Genomic DNA, 20,921 nt, shown 5'->3' with positions numbered 1-20,921 from the left:
TAATATTTTATCTCCTAGGATCGCTTTAAATTATTTAGACTACAAAATGTGTATATATATATATATTTTTTGTAGCTTTTCATATAATTTTATTAAAGTAAATCAATAGAGTTTTGTTTTTTTAGATTGAGACCCGTTTAGGTTAATTAATGGTGATTTATAAAGTGAATGAACGCAACCTTTGTATTTGCTAGTCCTTCGTACTTTAATTGTGTTTCGGGTACGTAGAAACTGACATTTGAAATTCTTTGTTAAAATAGGCCTAAGTACTATCATACAAATAAATAAAACCAAAGAGTTATATAAAATAAAACGGGTATCTGTGTTGTAAGACCTTCTTCCAGGACCGCACAAAATGGGCTAAGACATGATTCACGGTTTCGATATAAGGTATTACATTCCCAAGGTGAAACTGAAACGAACAAAAAACTGAATGCAGTACGTGTATACTTCAGTCTGATAACTGGGCCACATTTCACATGAAAACTGGACGAGCCCGCAAATACAAGCATATATATGTGATACGAAACGAAAAAAAAAAAAAAAAAATCAGCGACCATCGACTGTATATAATAATAATAAGGCGAAGGACTTCTTTTCGACAAAAAATTTGAAATATGTATAAATTTGCCAAATTAGTCATTTCACGGAATATTGAGATATATTAGCCGTTTATACATGTCACGATATATACCGTCTTAGTTATACATTAACCTGAAAGCAAGAGGGCTTGAAATGTTACAATGGTATCATAAATATTCATATTATATTATTTGAAATGCATATACCGACGTTTCACGATTATGCTACAGCTACAGTCCCGCAACCTGTCTCATGCTACAGCTACAGTCCCGCAACCTGTCTCATGCTACAGCTACAGTCCCGCTACTGTCCCGCAACCTGTCTCAAAGCGACAAGGATACGTTTTTAAACTGATAACAATGATATATATTTGCCAAGATAGTTTATGAAAAAGTAGTGAAACATACGTTTGTGTTTTGTTGTTCTACGTATTAAGTATTCAAGGCAGTGTTTTCATTCAAGTCATATTTTATCACTTTTGTTCAGTTATATATAACCGAGAAGAACGGCTAAGGTTCGTTAAAAATAGACTTCTTTACTGGTTGGTCAGCTTTTTGATATATCATATGGGTACAAAGTGATTTTGTTTTCACCTGCAGACAAAACCTCCTTTATGTTTCTTGTATATAACATTTTGTTCCTATAAACATATCACTGAGGCACTCCGTCATACAAATATATTGTGCATACAACACACATTCATTGCTATTAGCACAAGCCCGTCTAAAATATTGATAAAAATATACAAGTCCTTCACTGAGACGCCAATTTGATCCAAAAATGTCCGAGTAACTAAACCACCGTGAAAAAGCAGCATCGGTTCGGAATCGGTTTCGGTTCGGTGTATATGTGAAATTGTCTCAAGCTGTTTTTAGCTCACCTGAGTACATAGTGCTAAGGGTCAATATATGACGTACCATTTGGGTCAAAAGTCTGAATTCGCTCGAGCGGTACCATAATACACGGTAAGCGTGTAAATTTGCACGCTCACCGTGTAAATTTATACGTTAAGCGTGTTTTTTACACGGTTAGCGTATAAAATACACGGTAAGCGCGTAAATTTACACGCTTACCGTGTAAATTTACACGCTCAACGTGTATTTTCGTTGACCCGATTCTTAATTTAGAATTCGAGCGAATAGACCAATCAAAATTTAGTTTAGAACTGCAAAAATGACTGCATTCACAGCGGACCAGTAGTATGGTCGTCTTCTGTATCAATATGAAAAGAATGCATACAGCAGTAGTTTCTTAAACGAGTGTATATTATTAAATGGGAAATAATTTACAACTAAAAACAAATGGAGAATAATTTCATTGAAGAAATTGATAATATTTATTTCCGGGTAGCCAACGACCGGCTGCGCGAAGTCCCAGTTATGTATATGATGCGTACCTGTAACTAACCGTGAAACTTACACTGAAATGGATAATAATTTATAACTACGGCTGGCTACGCGAAGTCCCGGTTATTTATTTGATACGTAACTGTTACTAACAAACTTAAATAAAATTGATAATAATTTATAACTACAACGAAATGGAGAATAATTTCATTGACGAAATGGATAATATTTATTTCTGGGTAGCCGACGACCGGCCGCGCGAACATACTGTAACATATATCATGCGTACCTGTAACTAACAAAGTTATTACTGAAATGAATAATAATTTATAACTAAAACGAAATAGAGAATAACTTCATTCACGAAATGGATAATATTTATTTCTGGGTAGCCGGCAACCGGCCGCGCGAAGCCTAGAAAATGTATATTATGCGTTTAGTTGTTTTTTTTGTTGTTGTTTTTTTCCCCCCGAGTTAAATCATATTTTATTGCTTATTACTGTTTACATTTATACTAACAAACATCAAAAATGTACATGTACAGCCAAGAAAATAAACAAATAGGTCGGGCCACAAGTACATGTAACTAACAAACTTATTACTGAAATGGATAATAAATACAACGAAATGGAGAATATTATTTCATAGCGAATGGCTAAAAATTGTATTACCTAATGGAAAATAATTATATATGGAACATTTAAAGATCAATTATTTATACCAAGTATTTGTCTTATTTCCTTGCTCGACCTCGCAGAACTTACAACCTGCCGCAATAAGCTTGCATGATACTTGTAATATAATTAAAAAAGTTGAAAATGAAATATTCAATTAGTCCAGCCTTTCATATTGTATCCACTTATACTAAAGTGAGGATTGAATTCATTCCGTATTCAAAAATTAGTATCATCTTTAAAATTGTTATCATTTCTATTGATTCTTCGAATTGAAAGTTTTTATTTGAAAATATGAAATGGCAGCGGTCGAAGGGGGGGGGGGGGGGGGGGGGGGGGGGGGTGTAGCAGCAGGGAAGTGTTCTAGACTTGAAATCTTGTTCTATTATTTGCGGAATTCAGCTTTATCATAATTATTCTATTAAGTTAACGGATAATGACTTTGCGCACGATACAGTTTCAATATGAAAATGATCCAGCATGTAAATTAAAAAATAGAAAATTATAGATTTTATTAGCAGGAAGGTCTAATACGTATCAGTTGTTCAGATATTAGGTATTTCCCATCAGTAGTAGTTTAAGTCCTTGATTCATATCTAACGAATTAACATTTTTTGTTACTACACGTTCATCGTTTTAAAATAAATGTCCATTAATTTCCAAATATATTCTTACAGATTTTAGAATACTAGATATCCTGTGAAATTTTTATTTTCGTTTCACAAGACAGCTCCGCCACGTGATATATTAATCCATGTTCGTTCATATATAGTGGCATTGATGACCGAGGCATTAAATTATATCATATCAAAGCCTTCTTATATGCTTCAGTAAATTTTATGATCCGCTCTAATTAGTGAACCTCGAAAGGATTTCCTGTTCTGATAACCTAGGTGACATATGTTTTATCCTGTCATTTTGCATAAAAGTTACGTAATGATTTCCGGTTAGATCACTTAAAACAGCAACTTCAGTGACATGGAGCCGCTCGATTCCCCCACCCTCCCCATTATGTACATGTCATTAAAGTCGGAGAAAAATAAATACTATTATTTATTTATATGATCATATAGATTATTTGAAGTTGTAGAAAAATAGATATATGATAACAAATGACATTTTAAAAAGTAAAGTACAAGTTTTATATGTGTATGATATGTGGAATTAGACTTGAAATGCTTGTTCTTTTCTGACGAAAATAAGAATAAAGCAGGCTTTTCAGGTAAGATATAATAAAAAATATACATGTCTTTAATCAAAACATATATACAGTAGAATAAATTACTTGACTGAAATCATCTTTACAGTGGCAAAACAGTTCGTAATATAATGAAAATATTATGTATGTTTCCTTAAAAGTAATAATTCAATCATAAACTTTATAAATATCTTCCTCCGAACATGTATTTTGATTGGCTAATTTATTTAAAAGTGTAACTCAAGCGAGCGATACGCGCTAAGCGTATAAATTTGTACGCTAAGCGTATATTTTACCCGGTAAACGCGTAAAAATACACGGTGAGCGTGTACTTTTATAGATCTACCGATTGAAATACACGGTAAGCGTGTAAATTTACACGCTAACCGTGTATTATGGTATCGCTCGAGCGATTTCAGACTTTTGACCCAAACGGTACGTCATATCAATAACCGTCCGTTGTTCATCCGTCGATCCGGCGTCCGTCCACACCTTTCTTCAAACAAGGTCTCTGAAACCGTGTGGTGCAATTTGATGAAACTTGACCTGGATGTTCCTTGGGTAGTCTTTTTCCGAAATTGTTCAAATCGTTGCATTCGGTTGCACAAAAGTGGCTGCCAAAACTAAATATAGAAATATCTTCAAACAGCTTACCCGATTTTGAAATAATTTCACCCAAATGATCCTTGTCTGACCCTCTATCAAGACCGTTCAAATTACTCCGGTTTGTCAAAAAAAATTGCCGACAGAATGTGTGGTGACTTGCCCTACATGTATATGGTGGAAACATTAAAACATTCTTATATGAAATTGCTGGCTTGATTATAAACAATTTGACACAATATCCTTTCCTTTTCTAAGGTTTACCACAGGATTTCAAAATGTCAAGAAAAATGTTTAGATTTTTTTTTGTTTCAACATTGAAAAATAAACGGAGAAACAGAGTGCAGACAACTAAGTAAAAAGGACAATATCCATTTCGTAACATCGCTCTGCTTCTTTGGCTGGAGACGGTAAAGTGGTACAATTGTTCTACCTTACATGAGATGAGAAGCTGACCGATGTTATGTAGGGAATATTTGTCTTTTTACAAGGTTTTTAAACATAGTGAAAAAATAAAGAATTCTCGGCCCAGAAGGCTTTCTAAGAACTTCTTCACCAGATCCTTAAGAACTCCTTTTCATCTGCCAATGTTTCCTCTGAAATTTCATCAAATAAAACATCGTCATTCATTTCTTGTTCTCTCGAATTATCAAATCTTTCTTTATATTTTGACTGCGTATGAATCAGATGTTTCTTTGTCGTCTTCTTGGCACTAGAACAAGGAGTTAAAGGTCTTTTATGTTTGATTGGCGTTGTGACAGTTTTTTAGGTGAATGAAATTATTGTCTTTTATTTGTTGTATAATTGCTTTCTGTTTGTCTTTTGTTAGTTGTTTGCAATCTAAACATTTTGCTTGACATTTTGAAATCCTGTTGTAAACCTCAGAAAAGAAAAGGATATTGTAGAAGTCGACTTGTAAAAAGTCTTAGCTCATATAACGCAGCTGCACAATGGCATTTTGTAAGGGTACGCTACGTATTAGTAATTATATTGTGCATATGTCAAGTTGGTATTTTATGAGGTAAAAGTCGCACGTGGTCAGCAATTAATCAAACGATCGATATTGTCAGTTGATATTTTGTATATATTTAGGGAAAATGAAGTTAAAGAAATCTTTTATGCGTTCATATAAACAATCATAATTGAGGTGTATTTGGCACGAAAGAGCATGGTGTTATTTCTTGGCAGAAGATTTAGTAACATAATCATGGTTCAAAACATTAAGCTTACTTTTCGTGTATGTATTAAAGAACGGAAGTGCAAATCAATATTACATTATTGATAAACATTCAGTTTCTATTGCTGTCTAATGTCAAAGTGATTTCATGGGCCTACCCCAATCAAAATCCCGGTAAAAGTGCTGTTTAGTTATGTTAAAAGGCCATAACGAACATTAAAGAAGCAAGATACACCGTAATGCGTTGCAACTGTACCCACCGCACACTGCGTTGGAATCATTTTTGGTCGATTATCTTATATGCCTGCAATTAAAATTCACCAATTACTAGGAAATTCTACAGAAACGGTAGTCCCTCATCAAACTGTACAGAGGTGTTTACATTAATGACAAAGAATTGCACTGAACAAGTGTTTGTGGCTGGAAGAGTTCACATGTGGGCTCCTGTCTCACAGCTTTTTTTTTTCATTCAAACTTAAAAAATATGGGGAAAACTCATTAGAAAACTTACCGTAATGTAGTCAGCCGGCCATATTTATCCACCGCTTCTGCGACGAATCCTCCACCGCCGCGGCGCTGGAACCACCGCTTCCGCGAAAGCTATGGCCAGCAAGATCGGTCAGATTGTATAAGAGAAATGATCGAGATTATCTAGTCGTTAGCTAGACTAAGTCTTTCATTATGTTGAAGTCTGGCTTATTGATTCTTTCTTATTACAATGGGAATGGAAGTAATTTACTGAAACTATTAAAGAGGGAAAGCAGTATAATCTTTAAGCTGTGTTTTACATGTATATCTCATTATTTACGCAGCAACTTGTCAAGACAACATTTTGTTTTTGATAAATATAGGTTACTTAAGGGGTAATACTCTTTCAGTCAGGCTAGAATGAATCGAAAATATGTTAAGTTTCTCTACAAGCTACAGTATGTAACATATGTTGAGCGCAAATAACCAACCTGCGCGATTTACCAAACGCGCAGCGCAAATAACAAATTTTTGTATGCCATTACAGTAGCTTAAAGATGTGTTATATTATGCTTTAATTTGCATACTTCAATAATTCTATCTAACCAAGATGCGTTGCTCAAAAATCTAGAGCCGAATTTACCTATATATGCCAAACAGCAGGTTTATCGATATTTTAGTGTAAAGGGAAACAACTACAACGGCACATAAGGCAAAAAATCAATACCGACAAGAGTTGCGGTTCTCGTATATTTCACGCTCAAAGTTGGGGATGTTGGTTATATGCGCAACGATTTAGGCATACAGACACTAAATAGCCTGAGCACCTATGAAAAAATGGTAGTCGCATAATGGCGGATTCAAATAGTTCTCAGTTTTTTTTGCTGTAAGAAGGATTTTCCTTGAAATCATTGCTATATATTGGTTGAAATCATATTGCATGCCTAACTTGACATACTGGTAGCATTTGCATGTTGAAAAAAGACTCCAAACTGATTTAACATGTGAAATTTATTCATACACCCCTACCCTAAATTGTGATTGTCATTTCAGTGTAAAAATTACGGTGTGTCCGTTTGACCAGAAATATTTTTCTTGCATCAAACATGACCCTTACTTTTCTTTGGATATTTTTACAGAATTAATGTTGATCTACAAGAAAATATAAGCTAAAGAAATTTAAAATGGGTCTAGGTGTGTATTGCAGCATTGTGAAAACTTGTCATTTTATATAGAATATATAGTGGTGGCTATTTAGTGTGTTATAACCTATAAGAATTGTCACCCGGTAGAATTACTAAAATTTTCTGTCGTCTGCAAATAAAAAAAAATTTGTAAACATTGCACATCAACCCAGACAATTGATTTTTGAAAGAATTAAGCAAAAAATAAATGATAATTCTATACCGGTGGGGGAAAAGGGTGTCGGAAATGGCTTGGTTGTACGACAGTAAATAAAAATCCTAGCTATGGAAAAATAACCACAAAACTGCCTGGAGAAACTGTCAGAAAACAATATTATGTGCACAGACTTATGTGTCAGGCCACTAGAAATATTTTAAAAATACCGAAGGCCTACAAGTGTCGCATATATGCCATTTTTCTCTTTGTGTGAACCCGGAACATTTGAGCAGAAATGTGGGGACCAATGCTCAGGCCATAAGTTTAGGGAGTTTTCTTTCAAGGACTGTATTCTATGGTATACAGTAGTTTATTTTTGTTATATATTTTTGATAAATATAGCATTATTATATACACAAACTTATACAAGGCTTATTTACATTTGTGCGGTTAATATAACTGTTATATGTGTGCAATGCCGGCTCAGCTGGCCACAAGGCAGCACAATAATTTTACTTATAACCATCTTTATTTCATCCTAATATCACACTCTATGCATAAGCATGATCTTTTAGGTGTGGGGTGCTAGAAAAGTCAGGCTTGGGGTCAGTGAGACCCTTTGAATAGTGTAAATCTGTATGTAATTTGTACCTATACTGGTGTGATGCAAAACGACTGCGTCTTGCTCGCGATATGTACCTAGTAGTTTTACGCAACTTGTCGTAGTACTCTGTTCTTAAAAGGTGTCTGATAAACAGAAGAGCCATGTGACAGTTTTACACCATTTACCTAGCTTTAAGGATAACAGTGTCAGCAAGCCCATGATTTAGTCTTAGAATCTGGCCATGGATACGGCCATGGCAGTTGCGGAGAAATGTAACAATTTTTGGGCAAGCATGCATTGTAGGATCTGTTCACTGCTTCACATTTCTGTGTAGATGTTAAAAATTTAGTTTTTTCTATGCTTTCTGGACCAAGGAGAATTTCAATACATTTCCTGAGTAAAGTCTCATCATCATCAGTCATTTTAAGCCTGACATTGTCTAGCATATAGTTTTTTGCTTTTCTGTAGTTTGCCAGAACAAACCAAGCTGTATTTAGAACATGAGGTACCACAGTAACCTTTGAAACATAGTACTATTTCTGAAATTATATTAGGCATTTTGTGTTTTATTACTTTCAAATTGCTTTTGTACTTCTTATGTGCACTTGATAGCTCTGAAACACACCTAGATTTATAGATAAGAGCAAATCTGTTTTTAGATTAGACTTCTGTTTACCACGGAACATTTTGTCACTAAATGGTGCCCGGTTAATTTGCCTTTTTAGAGAATTTGCTAGGTGCCTCACATCTTTCAAGTGCACAGTTTTAGTTCCTTGACCTTTGTCTACATCAGAATGACCTTTAAGATCTCCATCACCTGTGTGGTGTGAAATCTGAAGATCTTTAGTAATATCCTTAGATACCATTTCATTCCATTTGAGCAGAGACCAGGTGTGCAGTATCAACACCTTTTTAGTTACATTTTGACATGAATAGTTGGAGAGAACTTGAATACCATGGCCATGAGATATGACTTTAGCTATAGAATGCAAAAATATGCAGTATTGTTGCATTTGAGATGAAAAAAAGACAATTTTCCTTTTTTTTTACTGAAAAATAAGCTTTTTTTTAACAAAAAAAAAATTCACTAAACACTAATTTTGTTCTATATTTTATCACAGTTGCATAATTATAAGTTTTTTTCAGTGTGGTTGTCTATTCCGCACTTGCTGGTGGTATATTTGATGTAATATCTTACGGGTTTTTTGAAAAAACAGCGTTTAATGACTATATGTGATTCAGCCAAATTTAACGGCTTAAACCGCAGTCTTTGGACAAAATGATGGCTGTACAAAAATAGTGATTTTGAGAAAACTACTGGTTTGTTTGGGCTGAAACTTGTTTTATAAGCTGAATATAGATGAAACTTCACATAGAGAGCACAAAAGCTGGAAAAAAAATTCATATTTCCTTATAGGCATACAGACACTAAATAGCCTGAGCACCTATGAAAAAATGGTAGTCGCATAATGGCGGATTCAAATAGTTCTCAGTTTTTTTTTTGCTGTAAGAAGGATTTTCCTTGAAATCATTGCTATATATTGGTTGAAATCATATTGCATGCCTATACTTGACATACTGGTAGCATTTGCATGTTGAAAAAAGACTCCAAACTGATTTAACATGTGAAATTTATTCATACACCCCTACCCTAAATTGTGATTGTCATTTCAGTGTAAAAATTACGGTGTGTCCGTTTGACCAGAAATATTTTTCTTGCATCAAACATGACCCCTACTTTTCTTTGGATATTTTTACAGTATTAATGTTGATCTACAAGAAAATGTAAGCTAAAGAAATTTAAAATGGGTCTAGGTGTGTATTGCAGCATTGTGAAAACTTGTCATTTTATATAGAATATATAGTGGTGGCTATTTAGTGTGTTATAACCTTTACCAATCGTTGCGCAGGATAAATTTAACCTGCGCGATTTACCAAATGCGCAGCGCAAATAACAAATGTAAATTTATATATCAGAAATTTGCATTTCGTGTTTGATAAATCATGCAGTTGGTCAATTTATTAATAAATATAGATGTCAAATGCTGAATATCTTGGTACTTAAATTATGTGTTATAAATTTGTTTCTACATCAGTAAATTCACGGCAGTCGGTCACCAGGTTTCAATACCTCCGATCTTACAAGATGCAGTAAAACCCAAACATGCGTGAAGGTGTGATTTCCTCCAGCTTGCACACGTCGTCCTCTGGTATGTTTTAGGCTATTTTTATAATTTTCTACTTCACCCGAGCACACACTTAGCAAAATATCGTTTTTATTATATTGAAATATCTTGAAATTTCACAATAATATTCTTTTTTACCAACGGGAGCATATCTCTCAACATGTCTAAGATAAAAGATGAAATAAAAAAGTCACAGAATTAAAAGAAAGTTCTTACAGATCTTATCTATATTATTATTATTATTTTATAGTACAAAATCGATTGAATAAAGAGTAGGCCTAATTTTCATCAAAACGTAAACGAAATTTTATATTTTGTAGCTGCGCAAGATATGTGTTTGGTGCCCTGCGCTAAATGAAAATCTGGAAATTACTCTGATAACTTGAACATCTTTTATAAATCATATTAACTTTTACTTAGATTTACGATTAAAGAGTAAAACTATAATGTTTTTTTTTACAAATCTAAATGGATCTATAATGTTACACCTGTAACTTGCGTGGGAGGTCGGTCCTGCGCTAATAGCAAAGTTTGGAATTACACTGTATTTTAAATATATTTCATTCATAAAACATACTATTTATATAACTTTCAAATGAATACTGTAAAAAAAAAATGATTAGAAAAAGAGTGATTTCTGTCATAACGAGAACGAAATATTACATTTTTTATCTGCGCAAGATGTGTGTCTGCGCTAATAATGAATCTAGCAATTACTCTGATAACTTGAATATCTTTTATAAATCATATTAACTTTTACTTTGATTTACGATTACAGACTAAAACTATAGTTTTTCTAAATGGATCTATAATGTTACACCTGTAACATGCGTGGGAGGTCGGTCCTGCGCTAATAGCAAAGTTTGAAATTACACTATTTATATAACTTTCAAATGAATACTGTAAAAAAGGAATAGAAAAAAAGTTATTTCTCTCATAACGAGAACGAAATATTACATTTTTTATCTGCGCAAGATGTGTGTCTGCGCGAATAATAAATCTGGAAATTACTCTGATAACTTGAATATCTTTTATAAATCATATTAACTTTTACTTTGATATACGATTACAGACTAAAACTATAGTTTTTCTTTTACAAATCTAAATGGATCTATAATGTTACACCTGTTACTTGCGTGGGAGGTTGGTCCTGCGCTAATAGCAAAGTTTGAAATTACACTGTATATCAAATATATTTCATTCATAAAACATACTATTTATGTAACTTTCAAATGAATACTGTAAAAAATGAATAGAAAAAGAGTGATTTCTGTCATAAGGAGAACGAAATTTTGCATTTGTTATCTGCGCAGATGTATGTCCTGCGCTAATAGTACATCTGCCAATTACTCCGATTACTTGAAATCTCTGATAAACTATGCTAAACTTAATCTCTGTTGTATGATTACAGACTAAAATTGTAGCTTTTGCAAAGACGAATGTAATGTTAAATTTGTACCATGCGCGAGATGTCACAGCAAATCCTGAAATGACACCGATATTTCAAATATATTTCATTTTTAATACATACCATCTATGCAACGTTTCTTTGTTTTGTAAAAAAAAGTTTTAAGACTGCCACGTAGGAAATAAATAAATAAATACAAAAAAAAATGATTTCTGTCATAACGAGAACGAAATATTACATTTGTTATCTGCACATGATGCTTATCCTGCGCTATTACTTCGATCATTAATTGAGTGATTAAATTAAATTTAGCCACGTCATGAGAAAACCAACATAGCGCGTTTGCGACCAGGATGGATCCGGACCAGCCTGTGCTTCCACGCAATCTGGTCAGGATCCATGTTGTTCGCTTTCAAAGCCTGATCGAACAGAATGGATCCTGACCAGACTGGGCGGATGTGCAGGCTATTCTGGATCCATGCTGGTCGCAAACGCGCTATGTTGGTTTTCTCATGGCACGCCTCAATTCTCTTCAACGATCATAGTTAAACCAAAAAAAGGTTACTAATTCAATATTTAAAATAAAAATTACTTCATATTGAAGTTTTAATGTAATTCCTGAATTTGTGATTTCATGTTCATGAAATTTAGTTAAAAATAGTGTTTAGCAAAAGAATGTTTTATCACTGTTTATGCACGACGGGCGGTTATACGTCGGGCGTAATAATATCATGAGGGCGCATCCCGAGTGATTTTTTTTGTACGACGTATGAACGCCCGAGTGTATAAAGAGTGTTAAAACATGGTTTTGCTATAAATTATTTTGATTCCAATACTAGTATGCCCTTAATCTAAAACAGTAGATAAATATACAAGCGCTTTTTCTTTGTCGCAACAAAATCTTTGACGTCAACGCACGTTAACGTGACGTCATTCAATCGTGAGAGTGTTTTAACAGAGGCAGGCATATTAGACTGAAACATATAAAGTGACAAAAAAATTGCACAAATAACACACCCTGATATAGTACAGTTGATTTCCATGTTTACTTGTTTACTATCACTGCTTGAAAATATTAAACTTAATTACATCAGACTTAAGCATACCAGTATTGCATTTAGAAGCAACTTTCATCTGGATTGTAATGAGATGCATTATCAGTTGTACAGGTTACTGAATAAATTCAACAAAACAGGAATATTTCTTTGCTATCTGTTCATTTGGACGTACGGGGCTACAATAGAAAAACGTAAAAGTGATCTTTTCTAAACTTTATTCTATTTACTATCTTTCACAACTATCAAATGTATTGCTTAATGCTTTGAAAGGTTAAGGAGATAAACACTATTTTCTAATACTGAACATTCACAGGAATTCGCTACAGACGATTTATCATCAAAGCAAGATAATATATACATTTTCATAGATCGGCTGTCCATATAGTTTGCGCTTTATATGATCATCCTTTTTATAATCTGTAAATTTATTATAATTTTATCATATAGTCAGACCTGATGTAATACTATATGTTATGCAAATGTCAATTCTATATTTTTGATGTACTATGTACAAAGCTAATAAAATATATGTTCTGTTCTCTTCTGTTTATCAAGAGTTTATAGCCAGTTTATTGTAAGAAATGACATATATTTGGTATATTGTTGACATTTCAGAAATTACGATTAGTGCAGGACCGTCATCCCGCGAGTTATGTAGAAGTAACTTTATATTCTAGCTACAAATTTAGTCTGTAATTGTAATAACAAAATTAAAGTTGACATAGCGTATGAAATTATCGGAGTAATGTTAAAACTTTCTATTAGAGCAGGACATACGTCTTGCACAGATAAAACATTTTTCGTTCTCGTTATGACGGAAATCACTCTTGTTTCTATCTATTTCTACTACATTTTTAAAAGGTACATAAATGATATGTTTTAAAAATTAAATATATTTGAATTCAGGATTTGCTATTAGCGCAGAACTGACATCCCGCGCGGGTTACAAAATTAAAATTACATTTGTCTTTGCAAAAGCTACAACTTTAGTCTGTAACCATAAAACAAAGTTAAAGGGGGGGGGGGGGGTCCCAGTTAGGGGTCTGCGCAAAATGATTTTTGATTTTATCTATATTTTGTGGTAATATACCTACATGTATTAAGTTTCATTAACAAGTGTTACTGTTACCAGTTTTTACTTACTTTTATAGATATTCACATTTAAAGTGGGTGGGGTAATCTGACATGTGACCAGCCAGGAACACAATATCTGTTATTTTTTTAAAAATGGTTCTAACTTTTTACCTGAAACTTTCATGATAAAATAACTATGCAATGGACATTCACACAACATGTTGCATTTTAAATTGTACTGAATACTTTTTTCAGCATAGAGCCACAAAGTGGTCTAATCAAATTTACTGATTTTCAATGGACGAACTTTACCAAAAAGCTAAAACATTTTTCATTAGTTGAGATATTAAGGTGTTATTTTCAGCAGATATTTTAAAGTAAATAAACACAAAAATGACAGTATATCAGTACACTCTGATTAATAATGGAAAAGTGGGTGGGGTAAATAAATATTCGAAGCAACACTACAAAAATTGTGCAGTTGTTATGAAATGGCCTCAGATTGCCTATTACTATCTTAATTGTGCCCCCATGAGTGGTGGGGGCATATAGATTTGCTCTTGTCCGTGCGTGCGTCCGTCAATCCGTCCGTGCGTCCGTCCGAAGTTCGTGACGCGCTTAGATCGAAAAGTATTTGATGTAAGTCGATGAAACCTTGCAAGAGTCTTTATCATGATATGAACTTGCACACCTTCTATTTTTCGTCTGGCTCCACCCCCTAATTTTAGAGTTACTGCCCCTGAAATAGTAAAAAATGCACATTTTCACCTTGTGACACGCCTGGCTCAAAAAGTATTTGATATAAATTGATGAAATCTTGCATGAGTCTTTATAATGATATGAACTTGCACATCTGCTATTTTTCTTCTGGCTCCGCCCCCTATTTCTAGAGTTATGGCCCCTGAAATAGTAAAAATTGCACATTTTCACCTTGTGACACGCCTAGCTCAAAAAGTATTTGATATAGATTCATGAAACCTTGCAGTAGTCTTAATCATGATATGAACTTGCGCATTTCCTATTTTTAATCTGGGTCCGCGCCCTATTTCTAGAGTTATGGCCCCTGAAATAGTCAAAAATGCACATTTTCACCTTGTGACATGCCTAGCTCAAAAAGTATGTGATATAAATTGATGAGTGTTTATCATGATATGAACTTGCGCATCTACTATTTTTTGTCTGGGTTTGCCCCTATTTCCAGATTTATGGCCCTGAAATAATAACAAAATGCACATTTTTACCTAATTATGTGCCTTACTCAGAAGTATTCTCGGTGCCTTACTCAGAAGTATTTAAATGTAAATTCATGAAACCTTGCTTGAGTTTTCATCATAATGTGACCTTTGCAAACATGGCACTTCTTGAGAATTTTAGCATTTATTACAGAGTTATGGCCCTTGAAATAGCTAAAATAGTGGATTTTTTGTTTGTGATGCTCATAGCTCATAAAGTATATGGTATAGAATAATGAATCCTTTTCATAGTTTTTTTTTGAGGCTATACCCCATTAAGACTGCAAACCACTGGCGCCAGATCAGAAAGAAAATGCCTCTGTACATGTTATACCCTACCCCTAGGTATTCTATAAGAACCATGGTCATGAACGGGAAAATATACTAACCCATTTCAATCGCGTATTTCATACCTAAAACACGCAGTTCAGTAAATGTGTACTACTGATATTAAACAAGCGATGATTTATCTTCCATCGTGCACCAGTCACATTGTCTCAATATTCCATATTGCAGATATGCTCCATATATTTTATGCTTTAGTCACCGTTACAGAAAAAACTTGCGTGAACTCCCCTAATGAACATCCGGTCTAGAGGTCACGGCAGTGTGCACATGTTAAGCGAAATGTAAACAAACAAAAACAGAATGCGTATATTCACAGTTTTACGATAAGACTCGAAATGATGAATGAAATTCATCTTGTATATGATTTTGATTTGAAATCATACATTGGTATACATCTATTCTGTTTATTAATTCATTTTGCACATTATGCTGCATATAAACATTTTAGCATACACGTGTAGTAAAATGACGACTGACATACATTTTCACAATCAGCCAATCCGAGTGTGTCTGTAATCTAGGACCGAACTTCACCAGGAAGTTCAAGCAAGTTTTTTGTGTACCATTGAAAAAACTATAAACTACAACGTTGTTTTACTAAGATAAGAAGTATTGAAGAAATGTGACCGGTACACAACGGAAGATAAATTACCACTTGTTTAATATCAATAGTACATATTTACTGAACTGCGTGTTTTAGGTATGAAATACGCGATTGAAATGGGTTAGTATATTTTCCCGTTCACGACCATGGTTCTTATAGAATACCTAGGGGTAGTGTATAACATGTACAGAGGCATTTTCTTTCTGATCTGGCGCCAGTGCTGCAAACATTTTAATTATTTCCCCTTATTTGTGACCAATGTACCATTCGGGGGAGGGAGGGGGAGGGGGACACCCTGTGTCCTACAGACACATTCTAGTTTTATTAAATACAGATTTGGTTGATAAATTTTAACAACATTTATTCACTTTAATAAGACTTTATACATGTGTGCCACGGAGAAATCAATGCAGAAAATTTAATGTTAATTTGAACAATACTTCCCTCAAACTACTCTGCCTCACAAACCTTTTTGTTAAAATACTTTGAGGCGTTTCAGGTTAATTTGGTTTGTCTACATGTCATGTTCAAGGTCCATGCTTTTTCCATGACCCCCATGTATAAAATAGATTTTGTTAAAATTTATCAATCAATGCTGTATTTAATAACATTAAGATAGTATGACACTCTGAGGCCATTTCATACAACTGCCAGCACACAATTTTTGTAGGGTTACTTTTACTCTTTTCGAATCTTTATTACCCACCCACTTTTACCCAGTTTGAGAGTGTACCACTCTTCAATATTAATCCAGAGTGTACTATATACTGTCATTTTCATGTTCTTATATTTATTTTACAAATCTGCCTGAAAATAACACCTTAATATCTCAACTATTGAAATGGTGTTTAGCTTTTTGGTAAAGTTCGCCGTGAAAATTCAGTAAATTGATTTAGAACCACTTGTGGCTCTATGCTGAAAAAATATATTCAGTACCATTTAAAATCAAGCATTTTTTGTGAATTGTCATTGCATAGTTTATTTTATTATCATAAAGTTTCAGGGTACAAGTTAAACCATTTTTTAAAAAATAACAAATTGTGTTCCTGGCTGATCAGCATGTCATTTTAACTAACCCCACCCACGTTAAAATGTGAATATCTATACAATTAAAGTAAAAACTGGTAACGTAACACTTGTAATGAAACTTAATACATGTAGGTATAAGTACCCAACAAAATATAAATAAAAATCAAAAAACATTTGTCGGCGGAACACCTACCTGGACCCCCCCCCTTATCATGGTTTATGAAGAATATAGTCAAGGAATTCAGGATCAGTTCCAGATTTTGTATTAGCGAGGGCCGCCCTTCCCGCCAAGAATACCGACAGAACGTACCAAAATAGTCATTTGGCAAAAGTAACAATTTCAGCCTGTAAACACCAAACCAGATAAATTTAGCGTGGTTTTTATGAAGATAATCCAGTTTCAGGATTATTTCCAGATTTTGTATTAGCACAGGGGCCGATATCCTTGCGCCGGATACAGATTGTAAACAAAATATCATTTGGCAAAAGCTACAATTTCAGCCTGTAATCACAAAACACTTATAAAGTTAGCATGTTTTTTGAAAGATATCCAAGTCATCAGATTCTTTCCAGATTTTTTATTAGCAACACATCAGGAGCCGATATTCTCCGCGCATGATTAGATTAACAAAATAATCATTTGTCAAAAAGCTAGAACAATTTCAGCCTGAATCACAAAACGGAAAATCACGGCTTTTTTCTCTATTTTTTTTTTCTACTCCAAAAACATTTTTATGAAGTTACATAATAAGTATCTTTTAGAATTGAAATATGTTGAAATATCGGCATTAGGGCAGAATTGCTATTAGCGCAGGAACAACATCCCGCGCATGCTACCGGGAAAATGGAAACATATATTCAGATTTCAAATCTACATTTTTAGATTGTAATCCGAAAACGAAGTACAAGTTAAAATGGTTTATAAAGATAGCAAGTTTATTGGAGTTCTATCACCGCAGGACACACAATCTGTGTCACTTACAGAATGTAAAATTTTTGTTCAACATTGTTGACGAAACTTATTAGTTCTTCTTCTATCTCACTATAAACATTAAAAACTTATATAAGTAGAACAATCTGTAAAAATCGTTATTTTAATTCTGCTTATTTTTGTTTTATTTTAATCTTGGCCATGTCAAGAGATATGCTCAGTTGTAATAAAGACTTTTCGCTTTTTCAATATGAGAAAAAAAAAGCGATAGGGAAATGTGGTAAGTGTGTGCATTCAGTCTTTTTGTTAAGCTCCTTTATGTTCTATATCCGGTATAAATGACTGCGTGTATCGAATTGAAGTAAAATACTTTACGTTATAAAAAGAATAGAGAGACGATTTGCTATCCGAAGGAATCACACCCTTCACGGCCATGTTTGAGTTTTATTGCACATAATGGTATCATACTGCATATTGAAACCTGTTGACCGACTTCATGAATATACTGAATGTTGCAAATAAATTTATGACACAATTTTAAAACCAAGAATTTGCAATATCAGTCTGTAATTGTTAATGTAAACCGTTAGCTGGGTTTTTGGCATTTAGCATATTATAATAGTATTTCCCCTCCGCCTTCACCCTCAGATTTTCTATTACGGCAGGACACCTCTTTCGCAGTCAAACAAAAATTCGTTCTCGTTCTGAGTGCGGACATTACCTTTTGTACTACAAAAACATTAAAAAATATAAATACGATCTTCAGACGGATCAATTAATTCGCAATATCGGTGGTCATTCAGGATTTGAATATTAGCGCTGTTCGACATCCCGCACAGGGTACGGCGTTTTAAAAGTTACAAAATAAAAATACAATAAAAAACTTGTGTTTTTAAATATACTTTGGATATTTTGTATCCTTTTAAAGTTTTTTACACCTATGCACAAATGACTTCTTAATACTAGTCGGCAATTCAGAAATTTTTTAGTCCATAAAGTACCAGAGGATGTGAGCATCTCATTGTTGACCACGTGACGTTATGGCGGACAGTTAAATTTTGAACCGCTGAGAAAAAAGTCTAAAATTTTGGATTTAACACAGTATATTTCATGTGATATTTGCCCAAATGTGCTTTGGTCACATGTTTGATAAAACTATTAAATACGAAAACAAAAAAAAAAAGGTTTTAAATGATAAAGGTGGAAAACAATTGATCATTTGCGGGGACAGAAGGATCGATAGGGTGACAAATGATTCAAAGCGACTGAACTTCATTGTGACTGATATGTGTTCAAACTGGACCTTCCATTGTACTTATTAGATGGATTATCATGTGTAAATTGGTGTACTTGTGTGTTGTCATAACATTGTACACTATTTTTAACTTTATTTCAAATGCCGTCAAGGAAGAAAAATAAGAACAACAGACCTCTTATCACCGGTGTGGACAACACATCACTCCAAACAGATGCCTACTGTAATTTCCCCACCACAACAGGTAATTTGGCTTCGTCTTTATACATATAAACATACACACGGAGGGGACACCTGGATATGTCAACCTATAACATTGCAATTATGTCCAATATAATAATTATCAACTCCGGCAAATGCAAGTCTTACACCACCTACACCACCCCACACCGCCTCACCCGCCCAAAATATTTAACAACAGGCTATCACGTGCAGTCTCCACCATTTTTCCTTTTCTCTCCACAAAACTCGCACATAAACACACCCGTCCAGCGAAAGCTTCCAACCATTTGTGGTATAATAGATAAACTTCCATGGATAAACGATTGACTACACTGGGGACGTCATCGATCAACAGTTTTGTCGACCATCGACCCTTTCATCCACGAAATGAACATCTATGACACCCAGTAACTTTCCTTGAATCATCATCCACTCGTCGAGAAAATAATGCCCAAAATTGTTGGAAATGAAACTAAGTAAACCTTTGACTCGCAGATCGCTCCGACGACCTACAGTCTAACAAAATGGAACTCTCGAAAGATCTTTAAAGGCTGAGCGTGATAGGTTTCCAACATATACAACGGATATCATTTTTCCTTAAAATCGGTATCATAAGGATGTGACAGATCTTTAAATCTCGATCCATAGAGACCATGCTTTGTGTTTTTTGGCTTCGATGGGAGTGCAAAACGCCAGAGAACATATAACTCTGAGAACTGCCAACCGTCTTATACTGGTGACTACTTCAAAAGAACCCGCTGAAAATTCCGGATGCGCAGACAGCAATAAAAATTTAACGCTCACACCGTTTTTAGGTCTATAGGCATGATAGAGTTCAAAAACTAGGCCGATTGGGTAGTTAACAAATTTCAATCCTACCGCTTATAAATTGTTTGTTTACACAAAAGGCCCATGAAGCCTTCAATAATCGTTTCTTGTGCTAAAAATTGAATCAGTAATCCAACGGTAGCCGTGCCGCAATCGATCGCCCAACGTCGTCCCGAAAATTCCGCGTGAGTGAACAATTCCTAAAATAATCCAAGACCCTACGTCAAGGCGCTGATTTCCTAGATTTAGTGAATAGTCCATAAAGAGGATTGTGATCTCAAAAAATGGCGTACATTGTTCATAACTACAAATTAGAATACAGTTTAAAACACAATGTACACGATTGGAAATTTGTTGCACAGTGCAGGGTTACAGTTAGTGGGGGGTATAGAGGAACAGTTACGCATTTTGCTGTGGAATGTAATTTTCATGCACTTCTAAACTTACTTAATGACTGTGACTTTAGATTCTTTCTTTTGTTTCATATTTTACATTTTTGCTTTTTCAATGAGACATATGGCTGCCAAGAGTCCTCAAATTTAAAATACCCTATAATCGATGCGATTGTTAAGCTGCCGCACGCCCAAATTATTACCCGCAGAGCGGGCAAACGAATAGCGGAGGTGTAATCTGTGTACTTAAAAAGAAATAGCAGAGAAAACTTTCAGAAGAACTCTGTATCCTTAAGATAACAAAGGTTGTATACTATTGTTATCTAAAATACTAAACGTCACGTCACTCGTATGAAAGAGC

Source organism: Mercenaria mercenaria, chromosome 14, assembly GCF_021730395.1.
Source record: "Mercenaria mercenaria strain notata chromosome 14, MADL_Memer_1, whole genome shotgun sequence".
NCBI lineage: Eukaryota > Metazoa > Mollusca > Bivalvia > Venerida > Veneridae > Mercenaria > Mercenaria mercenaria.
Note: the sequence above shows the minus strand (reverse complement) of the source record.